Source organism: Sciurus carolinensis, chromosome 2 (assembly GCF_902686445.1).
Source record: "Sciurus carolinensis chromosome 2, mSciCar1.2, whole genome shotgun sequence".
In the NCBI taxonomy this organism is placed as follows: Eukaryota; Metazoa; Chordata; class Mammalia; order Rodentia; family Sciuridae; genus Sciurus; species Sciurus carolinensis.
The window spans coordinates 64,995,669-65,009,659 of record NC_062214.1 but is presented as its reverse complement, the minus strand read 5'-3'; positions in this window follow the sequence as shown (position 1 = coordinate 65,009,659).

Sequence of the window (13,991 nt, the reverse complement as noted above, 5' to 3'; positions counted from 1 at the left end):
GAGTTGCATGTTCTTTCATTACAAATAAAATTAGGAGACTAGAGAAAATTCATTACACAAGATTGAAGTAGTTATCTAAAGTAAGAGTAAATTAAGGCAAGAAAAGGGCATTAATAAAAGAGGGAAGCATTCTGAAAATGTAAATATATGTGGGTGCATATTCCCAATTTAGAAGAAAATTGAGGACTGTTCCTTTAGTCTTTGAAAGAACTAAGTTTGTACACAATTGTTATAGTGATTGAATAAAACACATTGAAGCAGGCCTCTTAAGAAACACATTTCACAAAGCTATAGAGAAGGAAGACACTATGGTTGTGCACTCCCCATGGCCAAATCCTGGGCATGGCACTTTTCATGCATTCTTACTTATTTTCGTGACAATCTAGTGAAGGAAGCATTGCACCATTTTAAAATTGACAGGTGTATGATTCAGGGAGATTGGAACAAACTGGTGAGGAAAATAGTGAACTTTTTTGCAAGCCAGATCTTATTTAATGCTAATATTTTTGTCCCATACCCCCATGTAAGACTTATAAACTCAAAGGGATATAAATATTAAAATAGGCACCAGGGTCACATTTCTGAGTTCCATTTTTCTTCTTGTCTTAAACTTGAGGTACTTGATGATGAATAACATGTGCAAAGAGGTATAACACTCAGTATAGAGTATCTGTGCATTTAAAGAGAATAGTCACTAATTTGCTAGTATAAAACAAGACTTGTAACATAAGTGAACCCTCACGACTAGTAAGACCAAACTTTGTTGCCTACATTACAAAACTGGTCTCCAAAATATGTCTCATTTAAAATAATTTTTCATAAAGGTGTCCAGATTTTTGTTTAGATAGGCAGTGTTTTATATTACAAGCATGTAAAATCTGAATAATTTAAATTTTAAATTGGCCTCAAAGTCCAGTTGGTAAATTGCAACTAAGCCCCCCCCCAAAAAAAAGCTTTAGCCCTCAAATATGAATTTTAAAACTTTTACAATGGTAATTTGCTATGCTTTTAAAAAGAAAAATATATATACACAAATTGAGACATTTCAAAGTGCTCATATTTGAGACTCGTTCATGTTCACTATGAGGAAAAACATTTGAAACTCAATGAGCCTGGGTTGATATCAGCTTACTTCAAACCAATGTCTTCCAGAATGTTCCCAGACTGGACAGAAGATGAACTCAGCTCACTCCTCAGGCCTGGAGACTGGCCCCCAATGAGATGTATTGACTCATTCTGCTTCCTCGCTTAATATCTTCTCTAGGTGGCAGACTGGAGAGATGGTATCTGAGGGTGATTTGGTGAAAACAGTGGTAATTTAACAGCAATTTTTGTGGCTACTCTACCCCAGTAGGAGTCATTTCATTCCCTCGAAAGTAAGAGCTTTGATCAAAGATCCAAGTAGGGAGGCTTATGTGCTCAACATGGAGTTAAGTTGAAGAAATGGGTAAAAAACACAGAGCTGATTCCAACCTAACAGGCAACGCTTTGCACAAGATGTGGGTACCCATTGAGACATAACTGCAGTCAGGGTTCAGATGAAGCCTCATGTGCTGCCACAAGTAGTATTCTCTCCCTTTGCTGCTTTCCTATTTGGAGAGAGCTCATAAACACACATGAGTTCAGAATGATAAGTGAAACAAGAGATAAACAAAGACGGAGAAAATGAAACTGAGCTCTGTCCCTCTTGCCTTTTCTCATTGTTCCTAGTAAATAAAGCAGAAACACATTGACATAGAGTGTTATGGTGGGATATTTATGGTTGCATCTTGTGATTCTGATAACTCTTAAAAAATTATCTTGGACAGTGAATAGGAAATATATTTTTCTTAATTCACTTTTAAGAACTTTTAGAAGAAAAATATAAACCTTACTAAATATAAAACCACAAGTGGGACTCAATCTATGAAAACTGTAAAGCATATTTTTGCTCCTTTCTTTCACTAACTTATTTATTAAGCCAAATTTAGTGAGCTTATATTGCATGCAACCTTGGTTTCTCTAATGAGGTTGCAAATTCCACGTCACAAAAAGACATAAAGCAAGCAGAGTTGGATTTTTACCATAGGCTGAAAAAAATCACGCTTCAGGGTCTCCCTTGTGCCTCAGGAGAGGCCTTAAGAAAGTGTCTGTGTGGTCATTTCTTTTAACTAATTAAACAAAAAAAGGTTGACACTGCAATTAGTTATCATTTTAAGTGCATACATCTTCCCCTTTACTATATTTTCCTTTATTTGCTGAAATACTAAAATGTTCCTGGACATTTGGGAATCTATTGAAGGAAAGTTGAATCACAGGTTCATTTATATTGTGTCCAGTGGGATATAAAGATACTTAGTGTTCACAACTATCTTTTTATCTAGTAATAAGTGTTCTGGTACAGGAAAAGTTTCCAATGATCCTTCTAAGACTAAGAATAATCTATAAATCTGAAAGGAATTCCTTAATCCGTGAAAAACAATGGTTCATCAAATATGCTATAGGAAAGTATGAATTTTCTATTTTCACAGAAAATAATATTACAAAATTGTTGCTATATAAAGAAGTAATTAAATAAAATGTAGTCAAAACTGGAGAGAAAGTGTATGTTACGTGTGATAGAAAAATCTTCTGTTTTTTAAAATTTTGTAATGTGTGTGGTTTTTCTCAACTTTTTAAAATTCATAATTTGGTATGTTTTTTCTTCATTTGAAACAAATATTCACTTTTGTGCCTACTTTTGCATTCATAATTTTAGATTACTTTTCCTAAATATGATATTTGAAATCTTATGGAGACCAAGGCTCTGGAAAGGAGAATTATATAAAGCCATAGAATCAAGTATTATGTTATTCTTTATCCTGTATGAGTAAGATACAAAGAAATATTCTTAAACTCACTGCTTCTAGAGAATATGTGTTTTTGGGAGACTCATTCTTCTATATTGCAAATTCTGTTATCAAGGTCACTAACAAACAATAGAGTTCAATCCTATTAGTCACCAAATCTAATGACTTTCCTTCATCAACTTTTTTCCACTCAAGAAGGTGAAATCATGACTCAGCACTCAATGCAGATGAAGGTTAGCTTAAAATATATATATATATATATATATATATATATATATATATATATTTCAAATAAAATTTTAAAAAGTTGACATTTCAAATAACATTTAAAAATACTATTTTGAAATAATCAACTATAGAGAGACAAGTCATTTAAACTAGGATTAACAGAAAAGTGGAGATTACAAGCAAAACAAAAAAATAAAATAACTGAACTTGCCATTAGAATAATAGTAATTATTCAGAAGAAATAAAATGGAGAAAAAAAGATAGAAAAACTTTCATAAAGTAGTAGAGGCCTACAGAGAAATATTTACAGTTCTAATATTGACGTGCCAAGACAAAAAAGATAAAGAATGGGTCTTCCAAAAGAAGTCATAAAACTGTTGACCAAAAATCTTTATTTTTCATGTAAAAATACCAAATATTTAAGGAAAAAAAAACACCAATCTTATAAGTCCCTTAGAAAATAGATAAGACTATTTCCTGTTATGAGACTTGTATAGCCCTAATAATAAAAATATGCAAAGATATTACCAAAAAATTATAGTCAATGTCTCATATATTAATATAGAAATTATTAATTATATTAGCAAGTGAGACCTAGCAATATAAAATATAATATTGCATGGTCACATGCATGGTAGGGTTATATAAGATAAGTAAATTTGGGCTAGTATTTAGCAATGAATACTTAATGCATTAACATCATAAATATAAAATACCAAGTTATGATTTTTCTACAGTAGAGAAACTCATTTCACAAAATTAAAACCCATTATGATCTAAACTATCATCAAATTAGGAATTAAGAAAATAACATTTTTGAATGGCTACCACTTGCAGTTAGTTTTATTTTTAGTTATTTAAAAATTTTTTATTTATTTTTATTTATTTTATATGATTTTATTTATTTTATATGATTTTATATGATAGTAACATGTATTTTGACATACATGTATGGAGTATAATGCCTCAATCTTCTGGCTACACATGATGTAGAATTACATTGGATCTGTAATTATACATGCACATAGGACAATAATGTCTGATTCCTTCTACTCTCTTTCCCATTCCCATTTCCCCTCCCTTCCCTTTATTCCCCTCTGTCTAATTCAAAGTACTTCTATTCTTCCCTACTGGATCCCCTTATTGTGAGTTAATATCTGCATATCAGAGAAAACATTTGGCCTTTGGTTTTGGGGGATTAAATTATTTTACTTAGCATGATATTCTCCAGTTCCATCCATTTACCAGCAAATGCCATAATTTTACTTTTTTCTTTAAGGGTGAATAATATTCCATTGTGTATATATACCACAATTTCTTTTTCCATTCATCTGTTGAAGGACATCTTTCGATCTATCCTTCAACTAGAACCACACTTTATTTATTTCCAGAACTTTTTGGTGAGGTTAATTTAAAAAAATTTTTTTTTCAAAAATTTTGTCTGTTCAGGTTACTTCCATATGAATATAAGGAACAGCACACCAATTTATGAAAAAATATAAATTACTCTGAATCTAGAAATCAAATTGGGAAATACTGTTATGTTACTTTTAAGTCTTCTAATCCATGAACATGGACTATTTTCCATTTCTTTAGGTCTCTAATTTCTTTCAATTATATTTGTCATTGTCAGAATAAAAAAAAACTCTTTGTTAAATTTACATTTAAAAATTTTATTCGAAATGAAATTGTACTCATAATTTTATTTTCTGAGTGTTTATTGTTAGTGTATAGAAATTCACTTGATTTTGTTATGTTGACATTTTCCTTGTAATAATGCTGAACATTTTTATTAGTTTTAATCATTAGGTTGTGTGTTTTTTTTATAACTTTTTCTATGAAATGCAAGGCCATTTGTGAATAGAAATAGAATTTTTCCTTCATATCCGTGGGGAACTGTTTCCAAGGTTCCTATGGATACCTAAATCCATGGATGCTCAAGTAACTTGTATAAAATCACATAGTGTTTCATATAAACTACACAGAACCTTCTGTGTACTTCAAATAATTCTCAGATTACTTATCTATAATAATGCATATATTATGGAAATAATTGTATTTTTTGGAAATACTGAAAAAAATCTCTGTACATGTTTGATACAAACACAATTTGTTGCTTAGATCTGGAAATATGCAAAGCACAGGATATGGGTTTGACTGTAGTTTACCTGTTGCAATTCTATTTAGATATGTTTTTGTCTATTTAACTTGCATAATTGTTCTGATTAGAATGACCACAACAACGTTGAATGAAAGAAATGAGAAGAGATATTTTTGTCTTCTTTTTTGTCTTTGGGTAAATAATCCAGTTTTTAATCATTAAAATTGACTTTTTTTAGTGGTTTTATCAGAAATGATTTAGTATTCACTTTTCTCCTTATTTTGTTGAATGCGTTGCAATGAAATTTGTGGTTTTGTCAGTTTTTCTCTGTATCTATTGAAATAATCATGTGTTTTTGTTCTTTATTTAATTAAAAATATGTTGCATTCATTAATTACATATGTTAAACTAACTTTGATTTCCTGAAATAAATTTCATTTCAGTCATAGTGTATAATCCATTTTATATGCTGCTAGATTCAGTCTTCTAGTATTTTGTTAAGGTTACTTATGTCTGTATTCATGAAAAGTATTAATATGTAGTTTTCTTGTCCTGTGATACTTTTGCTTTGTTTTGTTACTGGATAATACTATCCTGATTTAATTAAGTAGAAAGAGTTTCTTCATCTTCTATTTTTGGGAAGAGTTTGTGACAAAGCATTTGTATTAATTTTTCCATAAACATTTGGTGGAATTCATGACTGAAGACAGTTGTGACTGGGTTTTCTTCATGGAAAGTTTTTTATACTAGTATTAAATAAAGCAAATGCAATATATGTGCCTTTTTTACGTTTTATTGATGCATTATATTTACACATAATAGTGGGATTCATTATAACAAATTTGTACATTCATAATATAATCTGATCACTATCATTCCCCAGTACCTTCCTTTTCCCTCCTCTCCTACCTTTAATCAACATGCTCTACTTTACTGATCATCCTTCTATTTTTTAAAATATGATTAGTTGTATACGGACACAATGACTTTATTTTGTTCATTTATTATTTTTTAATGTGATGCTGAGAATTAAAGTCAGTGCCTCAAATATGCTAGGCAAGTGATCTACCACTGAGGTACAACTCCAGCACCCACCCTTCTATTTTGTTATTGTTATTTTAATTAATGCATTAGGTATACATATGTATAATCATCATGGTGTATTCATACATAGACATCAAAATTTGGTAGATTTCATTCCTCAGTACTTCTCTATCCCTCTATCTCTACTTCATCTCAATTCTCTTACTCTATTCTATTGGCCTTCCTTCTATTTTGTGAGATGCCTCATTTTTAAAATATTCCTCTTTCTATGTCTCTCTCTCTCTAGCTACTGACATGGCTCCCTGCCCACCGGGACACACAGCCACACTGAGAAACAGTGGTGGAGCAGTGGAGTTGCAGATAGGGGGCGCTAGAGCATGGGTGGTGAGGATGGAACACAGCTGTGCCCAGCCTGCCTTGCTGGAGTGGTCCTCAGGCTTGGTGAGTCAGGGATGAGGCAAGCAAGAGCACACCAACCTGTAGCACCATGGCAGTCCCACCCAAGCCTGGTGGGGATGTCCACTCCTCACAGCACTGCAGCTCCAAAACCCTGAACATCTATGGTCTGCTGACCTTAATCTGCCACTTCCCAATGAGTAGTAGGAAGAAGGAAGTGTAGATGACCTAAATGGACATTACAGGACTAACCCAATTGTGCTGGTAGTTTTCCAAATCCTAATTAGCATATGTTTGGACCAATAGTGTTGACCTAAGTATTATATAAACCCCTAGACCAGCACGCCCAAGTAGCAATCTGCTATCGGATCCCCCTCTTACCTTCTGAGAGTTCATTTCTTCCCACTTGAATATATCCTACTCCCCTCAATCCTACCTTCCCTTGTGTTTGAATTTCTTTGAATTTAAGGGACAAGAACACAAAAAGAAGTTGGTGGTGAGCTGCTGGAGCCTGCTGCATCACTGGAGGGCATAGTCTGCCTTTAAGAACTGCTTCATGCCACTCAAGAGTCGTGGAGAAGAATCTGGCATTTTGTCTGTGATCCTCAGAGCTAATACTTGCAGGTATTCGCTGACTTGGTTAGCTGCTAACACTGAAATGGGCTTTTTTGGCTGCAGAGGATGGCAGCTTACACAAATCCCACCGAACAGCAGAAACTGAGAAACTCTGGTTTCACTACAACATATAAAAGAAAATATTCAAGCCTTGACTTTCTGAGTCTGGATCATTTTAGTTAGCATGGTGTTCTCAAATTTCACCCATTAACCCCCAGATGACATAATTTCAATCTATTTTATGAAAGTAGAACTATCCAAAGATATTACCAAAAATTATAATTTATACATCTTGTATATATTAATGTATAAATTAGTAATGATATTAGCAAATCAAACCTAGCAATACAAAAAATAATATTTCATTATCACTTCACTAAATACAGTTCTTTAAGATAAGTAAATTTGAGTTAGCATTCATCAATGAATATAATTTAATGTATTAACATCATGAATATGAATTGCTAAATTGAGTATATATACACATTTTATTTATCCATTCATCTGTTGATGAACATCTTGGCTGGTTTCCTAACTTGGCTACTGGAATAGCACTGCTGGAAATTTTGATGTTTCTGTATCACTATAGTGTGCTGATTTTGGATAAATATCCATGAGTGCAATAGCTGGGTCATATACTCATTTCATTTCTGGTCTTTTCAAGAATCTCCATATTGCTTTCCAGAGCAATTTTACTGACTTGCAGTCCCACCAATAATGTATAAGTGTACCTTATCCCACTTCACTTCCTAATGTCTATTAATGTTTTCTCTTCCTTCCTTAGGCAGTTTTGGTGGTTTATGTTGTTTAGGAATTTGTTCATTTCATTTAGCTTATCTTAATGGTTGGCACACAATGATTTACAGTATTCCCTTATAATTATTTTTATGTATGTAAGATTTGTATTTATAGTCCCTTTTATTTCTGATTCAATTTAAGACTTTTTTTTCCTTAATAAATCTAGCTAAATCTCATCCATTATGTTGTTCTCTTTTTAAAGAACCACTTTTGGGTTCATTGACTTTCTGTATTGTTTGTCTTTTTTTTTTTTTTTAAAGTCAGTTTTTACTCCAATTTTATTTCCTTTATTTGTCTTTGCTTGACATTTAATTTGCCCTTCTTTTTTTAATTTCTGAAAGGTAGAAGGTAAATTAATAATGTGAGCTTTTTTCTTTTTTAATATAGTCAATTGGAGTTATGGATTTACATCAAAGTATTGTTTTAGCTGCATACATAGATTTCATGTGTTGGGCTTATTTTTCTCATTCATTTCAAAATGTCTTATAACTATCTTGAAATGTTTTCTCTGACCATCTTATTATCCAAGAAAGTGTTGTTTAATTTCAACATCTTTATTAATTTTTCAAATTTCATCATTACTGATTTTTAATTTGGTTGTTATAATGAGAGAACACACTTTTTATGATGCTGATCATTTCAATTCACTGAGACTTATCTTGTAGCACAACATATGATCTGTCATGGAGAATGTTCCATGTGTACCTGGGAATAGACTGTGCATGGTGTGTAGATGTACTAAAAATAGTACTTTATTGAGTCAGAACTCATTAAGTGGCCAGTTCTGTTAAATTCAGTGCTCCTCACATCTTCTGTTTTGTGATTCATCAGCTGCCTAATTGTTCAATCCATCACTACAAATGGATATTTTAGTATCTAAATATTATTGTTTAATTATCTATTTCTTCAGTCAATTCTGTTTTTTCAATTTTGTTTCATGTATCTATGAATGTTCAGTTTTGTTTCATGTTTCATAAGAACATATCTGTTTATAATTGTTGTTTACAGTGACCCTTCTGTCATTATAAAATATATTTTTCTATTAACAGTTTTTCTTTAAAGTCTCTTTTTTCATTAGTATGTACACTCTAGAATGGATCAGTAGATTTGCTTAAGCAGAACCAAACAGCATTGACATAAGTAGAAAAACACATAAAATAATTTAAATTTCATCAAAGTTCGAAAGTTCTTCTTTTAAAGACACCATCATAACGTAATTACTAAGATAAACCAGAACCACAGACTTGAAGAAAATAGTTGCAAAACATACATATGATCAAGTCTCACACTTGAGGATGTATAACTTATTGCTATAACACAATAGTAATGAGGCAACTATCTCAAATAAACAGCACAACAAACGGTATCAGATACTGCATAATGGAATATATTTTTATTGCATATTAGTCAAATGGAAACGTGGTCAGCATTATTATTCACTATAAATCTTAAATTAAAACTATAAGGAAATTTTAGTATACACTATCATATTGCCAATATTAAAGAAGAACCCTGACAACACAAAATGATAGAGAATATGTAGAACAGAACTGATCCGCATTATTGTTAAATGTCAAATTATAAAACCTCTTTGGAATAAATTATGGAGTGTTATTTTTTTTTTTTTTTTTTTTTTTTTTTTTTTTTTGCGGTACTGGGGATCCAACTCAGGGCCTTGTGCTTGCGAGACAAGCACTCTACCAGCTAAGCTATCTCCCCAGCCCTGGAGTGTTCTTTTAAAACTTGACATTCATCTATCATAGACACATTAATTTTACTTCTAGTTAGTTATCTGAGATGCAAACAAAACATACCATTGTGACAAACTTTTTCAATAAAGTTTATATCGGCTTTATTCACAATAAATTGAAATAGTTCCACATCAAAACAGTTCAGGTTCCCATTAACAGGAAAATACATAAGCGCACTATGATATGTACATACAATATTATTCTACTCGTCTGTCATAAAAGGGATGAACTGGTACACGCAACATGAAACAACATGGGTAGATCATAAAAATAGGAAATGAAAAAAGAAATATAAAGTTTCACTCGGTGTGACATTTTGAAATTGAATACAAATTTATTTGATGGGGAAAGAGAACAGTGGTTGTCTCTGATGGTGATGGGAAGTGGCATAAGGGAAATTTCTTTGGTGATAATATTCTGTATCACAGATTGATTTGCACAGGTGAATGCATTAGTCAGAACTCATCAAATGGCATACTTAAGATTTATGATTTTTAATATACGTTATTTTACCTCAAAGAAAAATCACCTTAAACAAATATTGAATTGTCGTTATTTTTATGTCTGAGGTGAAGTTGACTGATCTGAAGCTTACTTTGATATGCATGAAAATCATCAGATGGATTGATGGATGGAAGGACAGATGGGCAGATGCATAAATACATGACAAAGCAAATACATTAAAATGACAAATGCAGAAACACATTTGGGTATATGGGTATTCACTAAAAAAAATCAACTTTTCTGTATGTTTGAAATTCTTTATAATAATACTTCTGGAGATGAAAGAAAATACAGACCAGAATTTAATAAGTTTACAGTCTGGAGAGAGAGATTCTCCAACAAATAAGTGATACAACAATGAGTGCAGAAATAGAAGGGTGTTCTTTGCATGGTGGTGGCACAGAGGAGAAAGTGACAATAGTAATAAGATTTCAGATCAGTTGAAAGATGAGTTGAGGTCAGAGGTGGACTAAGAAGGTTGGAATCTATTCTCTGGTATTGCAGAGCCTTCAAAGTACAATAAAGCATTGCTAGCATGCTCTTTTCCTATGATGTGGACTGCCGACAAGGGCTGGGAAGTGTCTGCAAAGGCAGCTTCATTTCTACAACCATTGATATGTCTGTCTTGAAATGAGCATTGCTTACTGGATTATTTGGGGTTTCTGATCAGAACCAGCTGATTGCTCAAGGGCACAATCTAGACTATGCTTCTCCTGAGGAAAACTTGGTCAACCCTACAAGGGCATACTGCTGTCTCTCAGTGGGACTGTGAGCTGGAAAGACCCTTTGCAAGGGGTGGAGTACAGTGGACATTTCCTCCTCATTATAATTTAATTTTTATTTCTTAAAAACTTTCAAGTTTTACCCAAAAGATCTCCAAGACAGCTTATTAATTATTATTTTTTTAAACTCTAATGTGAATGAGATTGAAAAAGTGCTAACATTTTCAAATAGAACCCTCAAATTCTTATATGGAAGTGAAGCTCTGATGAAGTACCTAAGACTATTTTATATTTATCTGGAAGGACTGAATTAGGAACACATATCATTTAAACTAAGTGAACCAATTTAGAAACAAAATAAAATATTTTACCACACTATTTGAGGTATGAGTACAAACAAATTTCAGAGTGTGGGGCTATCAGATAGTGTTAGTTGAATGTGAGTTATTCAGATGTTAATAGTGTATAAAAGTTCAAATATAAATTAGAATACAATTAGGTCAATTTAAGAATATTTCGATTTTTTCAAAACTGAATGAAAAACACGGGCAGAGGTTTTTGGCACACCTATCCCTTAAGAAAGAATAAGGAAGGCATATAAAAACATATTTATGTGACAGTGGCATGGATGATTAACTTTGAGATGACAAAATTCTGTGATCCAGGACCATATTCTAGGAAGCACCTTGTTATACAGTCCTTAGGCAATTACAGAAAATACACCCAAATGACAAGAGGAAACAACTTAAACTATCTTATGATCACAGACTGTTGGCACTATCTGCAATCAATTTTGGAGGCTCCCTTTTTTACAATTTGTATTCACAAAATTATTGTGAATTCTACTTTGGTTTTCAGAATCCTTCCTCATTTCCAAATAAATTCATTATAACAATGAATATAAAATATCAGTGACCATTCATTATTTAGTAAATTATACCCAGCTCTGAAACAAATGTGGTTTTCCCAAAATATAGAACTCCACTGCTATTTCAACCATAGTACAGAAGGGACTGAAGTGCCCTTATCCCCTCAGTATCTGAGTGAACACTTGACTGGCGGGAATACAGCAAACCAAATGAGCCATCTCTTTGGAAATGCATCTTCCCCTCTGGGCTGATTCCCACATCCATACTGAGGAGTTAATCATTCACTATTGGCTAGAAACAAATGCAGCCATTTTCAAACGGACATTCAGTGTCTATGGTTGTATAGATTTTTCAACGGAAATAGATTCAAGCTCCATCAGACTGAAGGCTTGGGAAATAATCACAGATTCTTCTCTTCAGAGCTATTTGTCCTCTTGCTCTTGATTTTCATCAATTCTCTGTAATTTTCACCTACTCTGTCTCAGGATCATGAGTTATCATTGGTTGCCAGCAGAACACTCCAGGGCAATTTGTCTTATTGAAACATGGGCTGGCCTCATGACTGTGAATAATCATTCACTCTCTAATATATCATATATTCTCTAAAATTCTCTTCTATCGGGGACATAATGCTGTCCTAGAGCTGATGAGACTAGAAATTAATTGTTTTCTTGCAGTTTGAAGAGTACTGTAGATATTTTAACATGTTCATTTTTAAAATTGGCACCAGATCAAAGACATTTCCTGAAAAGCAAAGAGTTAAACTCTGCCCTTGTGTATGAATAAGAATCACTTTGATTCAAGAAAAGAGCCAGGCAAAGATCTGGAAAAGGTACTACAGCAACTGTATTGGACACACCCACCCACCATCAATCACCTTCTCTGTTTTTTCTTTGCCTGATTCTAGTTTTGCTGAGAATGAGTTGACTTAAAAGACTATAGCTATGCTAATACTATAAGGGTGTATTATGTTTACTGTTTTGCAAGAAATTTTTATTTAAAAAATGATATGTGAAGGATTTAATATGTCTTAAAATTATACATATTTCTTTCAACATATGACAGCAATTTTAATTCTAATAGTAATAAAGCTGATTGGTAATTGGGGGTAACAATGGCTAAACTTGAATCCATTGTAGAGTTTTGATCTTGCACACACAATATTTCCTTTTGATTCATTTTTTTGAATGATGGCATTTAAAAGGAAAGAAAATCTTGCAAAATCATGTGTAAAGGCCTTAGAGTCTAATGTAGTTTCTATGAGCAATAGTTTAGGAAATTAAATGTAATCACACTTGAGAAATATGGACTGAATGTCCCCTAAAGTACACATGAACTAAAGAATTAAGGAAGCGAGTTTTTGGCAAAATCATTCTTTGGGTTTGGCAGACATGAAATGTTTGAAAAATAGTTTTATATCAACATTAATTACTAGAAAACAATGACAATGATTATTTTGAATAAAAAACACACTTCCAAACACTTACACCCAGATTCAGAGTCTGATGCCAGGTAGATACATCCCCTGGCCACTTAGAACCACCTGTGGGTTTGTTGAGCCACAACATTCATGGTAATCAGCACTGAGGGAAGGCAGTTAACAGTTCCCAACTTTGAAGTCCTCAAAAGAACCCTCGGGCCCTCACACTGAGGAATTTAGAGGAGCCGAAAGCAGTGTACAACTATTGTGAGTACTCCCAGATGGAGCTAGACACATAAAGCCTAACATAAAGTGATATTAAGCCTTGTGAAACATTGGTTTTAAAATTTTTATTGTCATTGTGAAATACATAGAAGATTTATTTTATAATATTAGAAAAAAGCTAAGAATGGAATCCTCTGCATCTTAACTGTGCCCTTGTGAAAGCTGCTCAGTCTCTATAAGCTTCAGTTTTCCTTACTAACTGATACGATTAATAATCAACATAGAACATGGTTTACAAGGTTTAGTGATGAGAAATAGGATGTGCCTATCATGATGCAGGGCTTGTAGAGGGCTCAGTCAATTGGCACTCACATCGTTAGATGAATTTAGTCCCTATGAATAAACTAATTTGGCATTATTATATTGAATAAATTATTCAAGTGAACAATAGTTACAGCCTATTTAATTATTACTATTAATAAAATAACAA